The 4,465-nt window shown below is 46.9% G+C and overlaps 1 pseudogene; it reads left to right on the forward strand.

Annotated features, from left to right (window-relative positions):
• Nucleotides 1-471: 471 nt before the first annotated feature.
• Nucleotides 472-1,482, forward strand: LOC122923429 (annotated as a pseudogene).
• The last annotated feature ends 2,983 nt before the right edge of the window (nt 1,483-4,465 follow it).

Genomic DNA, 4,465 nt, shown 5'->3' on the forward strand with positions numbered 1-4,465 from the left:
AGGCAAGATAGCACCGTGTGGGAAAGTCAGAACAGTGTCTGTGAGCTACAATGGCCGCTATCTATTGTTCTCACCATGTGCTTCATCCATTGTTCTCACAATGGGAATAGTAAAATCCAAGCAAGTAAGGCAAATGATGCAATCCAGGGACAGAGGGCTCAGTCCTAAGTGCCTTAAGACCCAATAACTTAAGGGACCATAATCCCAGGGCAGGAGGCTGGCAAACAGCCCCCTCCAAAACACCGTGGCGAGGTTGGTTTCGCCACAATGAGAATTTTTGTAGTTCTTAGAAATGTACTTAGTCACTTCCTCCAGGACAATCAAATGGGAAACAAAACACCTCCCAGATTTGCATTAACGTCTATTATCCACATAGTAGGGCAGAGAAGGTGCTCCTAAACGGTTTATTTCGCACACTGCGTGGACAGCAGCTGTTACACAACCACAATTCTTGAATTTTTTACCTTAAGCATGTCATCTGCTCTAGAGATATCCAGGGTAACTATAGGTATCGCCATGGGGTTCACAGGGATTTGCCTGAACTCATTCATCGTAGCTGTGAATTTCAGGGACTGACAGGAAGGCGTCCACTTAAGTTCTTGTGACCTGGTTTTAAGTTTGATTGGGTTAACTAATGTATTTTTGCAGATTGACTTAGTCTTGGACACAGTCTTCCGTGGATTTCAAAATTACATAAAATTTGCAAGAGAAATTCACTTAAGGGTCCTCAACATCCTGATATTTCTGACTTCCTGCAACTATTGGTTTACAGTCTGGCTCTGCACCTTCTATTGTCTAAGAATCGTCAACTTCACAAGTGGCCTCCTCATCTTCCTGAAGATGAGAATTACCACTTATCTGCCCAGACTTTTAGTGATATCTGTTGTTGAATCTTGCAGTATTGCAGTGCCGGTCTTCTGGAATATGCACCTGGGGCCTCCTCACGATGCTGTGCTGAACGCGTCTTCTCACCAGGTCCTCATCTCTACAACGCTTCCTTACAAGGTGATAATGATGTGTGGGACAATCGCACCTTTAATACTAACGCTCATCCCCACAGTAATCACTCTGAAGTCTCTCTGGAAACACATCATGATGATGCAAGAAAATATGCTGGGGTCAAGTAGCACTCAGACACGTGCCCACAAGACAGCGGCCAGGACCATGGTGCTTCTCCTCACTCTCCACATCTTATTCTATATAGTCTCCATCTTAGTCATATTGCATTCATTCAATGTAGACGATATCTCCCAGCACTTCTGCTGGTTTGTTGTATTCGCCTACTCTACTTTACAAGCCCTTATAATTATAAAGGGAAACTCCAAACTGAGCAAATCTGGAAAACGGATTCTAAAGCAACTTGGAGACTGGTATCAAACCTTTCATGGAAATCACACTGGACCTGAACTTCAAGACTCAACCTGCAAACTTCCCGAAGCCCCTGCGATGCATGACCAAGGACAAAGGACAATGGAGACTTGAAAGGCACAATGTTCTTGTTCAAAAAGATGTGTAAATATAAATATATCCCAATGCATCCCAATATACTCAGAGATTATGGTAGATGATGGTGGTGATGATGCTGGTGATAATGATGGTGGTGATGATGTTACTGATAATGATTGTAGGATGATGATTGTAGGAATGATGATGTTGGTGATGATGAAGGTGAAAATGATTGTAGGCATGATGATGTTGGTGGTGATGATTGTAGGAATGATGATGGTGGTGATAATAATTGTAGGGATGATGATGGTGCGGATAATGATTGTACGGATGATGATGATGATGTTAGAGATGGTGATGATATTGATGGTGGTGATGATTGTAGGGATGATGACGTTGGTGATAAATTGTAGGGATGATGATGTTGGTGACGATGGTGGTGATGATGATTGTAGGGTTGATGATGATGTTAGAGATGGTGATGATATTGATGGTGGTGATGATTGTAGGGATGATGACGTTGGTGATAAATTGTAGGGATGATGATGATGATGTTGGTGACGATGGTGGTGATGATGATTGTAGGGTTGATGATGATGTTTGTTGTGAAGAAGGTAATAATGATTGCAGGGATGATGATGGTGAGGATGAAGGTGATAAGGATTGTAGGATGATCATTGTGGTGATAATGATTGTTGGTGGTGATGATTGTAGGAATGATGATGGTGGTGATGATTGTAGGGTGTCAGGATGTGGTTTGCCGTGACGTGGTTTGTGCCCCCTCTCAGGCGGTATCGTCTCCCTGTCGGTATTCAGGTCTGTTGTGCCCTTGCATTCTGGCTGCGGCGTTCCGTGCTTGCTCGTTGCTAGGGGCTACATCCTGTATCACAGCTTCTTTGCTGCGGTTTCTTGTTTACCCCTGACCTGATTAGGTACCCCCTGCTTGGTTCTGATGGGGTTAATCTGACTCTTCGGTTCCTGGGTGTGTCCTTTCAGGTGCGCTCGTTAGGCTGCGACTTCTGTCTGGGCGTGGAGGTTCAGGGCTCAGTCTGCATAGCTTGTGGTCAGTTCTGTTAATTCAGGCTGTCCCTGTTCTTGTGTGCGGTTGGGGGTCAGTACTGTTAATTCAGGCTGTCCAGTACTCTGCTATCATTCTGCTGTTCCTGTCCATGCCACGCCATGCCATTCCTTGAGGGTGTCTGCACCCTGCTATATCTTTGTTCATGTCTGTCCTTGTCCATGCCCGGTGGGTGTCGTGCGCTTTTGTCTCTGTCATGTCTGTCTATGTTTTCCTTTTCCTTTGTCCTGCCATCCATGTCTCGGTATGGACCGCCTGGTTCTGCATGGTTGTCTTCTGCTCCGTTCCATATCTTGTACCTCGCTTTCCCTGTTCATGTTTCTTTGCTATGTTCACGTCATGATGGCTGAGCTCCTAGTCGGCTCCAGGTTCACCTTCGGAACAGGGTTCCATGTGTTCCCCGGAGGGGGAATGCCCTCTCTTTGCGATGCCTTGTCCACGCCTTGTTAGTAATGCGTCCTGGAGGTACCCCCAGGACCTTCGGCACATGACATAGGGATGATGATGGTGGTGATGATTGGAGGGATGATGATACATATTAGTAAATATTTTTATTGTTATTACTGATAAATCCCCGCGATGGAAATGATTTTTGGTGTGCAGTATATCCATGTTCTGTTAGATATGTGGTTGGATTGTTTGGGCTTTTCTCGGATCCCGATGACTCCTTTAAGATGGGGAAATAAACATTACAGAATAAACCTGAAATAGATTATTCTTCTATTTGTCTTGAATGTGATTAGTGAAAGTGATTAGTGGCATCGGCTTCGACGAGACAAAGACGAGGTGCCTCATTGTAGAAACACTAGAGGTTCTTTCCTTGTCACCTTCACAACAGGAAGAATGATAATTGTAATATCTTCATGAAATGGAAGCATGGATGAAATTCAACCGTAGCTTCTCTTATTACAACTTCTGCAGTCAGATCTCCATCTTCCTGTCCCCTAGCTCTCACCTTACACCTGCTGCTCCTGTCACATGTGCTCTCTTCTTAAAGGGATGTGGATGCTCGCTGTATGTGAAAATTCACACTTCAGGGCCACACCCTGGATTTCAGTGCACTTTCCACACACAACTTCATTTCACCTTTGTAATACTGCCTTTAGTGAGACTCTAGATTGCATCGCGTGTTAGCCAAGAGCTCGCCCCTTTACAAGGCCCCTCCTCACCACCATTCTATTGAATCATGAGCTGCACATATGTTCTGAGTGGGAATTCTGACTGGTATCCGAGCCTCATCGAGCGTCTCAATGACTGTCTACCTCACAGAGCACCCCACAGTGTCTGTCTAACAGAGCTCCCCACATTCTCTGCTCACAGAGCACCCCACATTTCCTGCCTCACAGAGCACCCCATATTGTCTGCCTCACAGTGCACCCCACATTCTGTGCTCACAGAGCACCCCACATTGCCTGCCTCACAGAGCACCCCACATTGCCTGCCTCACAGAGCACCCCACATTCACTGCTCACAGAGCACCCCACATTGTCTGTCTAACAGAGCTCCCCACAGTGTCTGCCTCACAGAGCACCCCACAGTGTCTGCCTCACAGAGCACCCCACATTGCCTGCCTCACAGAGCACCCCACAGTGTCTGCCTCACAGAGCACCCCACATTGCCTGCCTCACAGAGCACCCCACATTGTCTGTCTAACAGAGCTCCCCACATTCTCTGCTCACAGTGCACCCCACAGTGTCTGCCTCACAGAGCACCCCACACTGTCTGCCTCACAGAGCACCCCACAGTGTCTGCCTCACAGAGCACCCCACAGTGTCTGCCTCACAGAGCACCCCACAGTGTCTGCCTCACAGAGCACCCCACAGTGTCTGCCTCACAGAGCACCCCACAGTGTCTGCCTCACAGTGCACCCCACATTGCCTGCCTCACAGTGCACCCCACATTCTGTGCTCACAGTGCACCCCACATTGCCTGCCTTACAGT

The sequence above is a fragment of the Bufo gargarizans genome, unplaced genomic scaffold (assembly GCF_014858855.1).
Source record: "Bufo gargarizans isolate SCDJY-AF-19 unplaced genomic scaffold, ASM1485885v1 original_scaffold_1600_pilon, whole genome shotgun sequence".
NCBI lineage: Eukaryota > Metazoa > Chordata > Amphibia > Anura > Bufonidae > Bufo > Bufo gargarizans.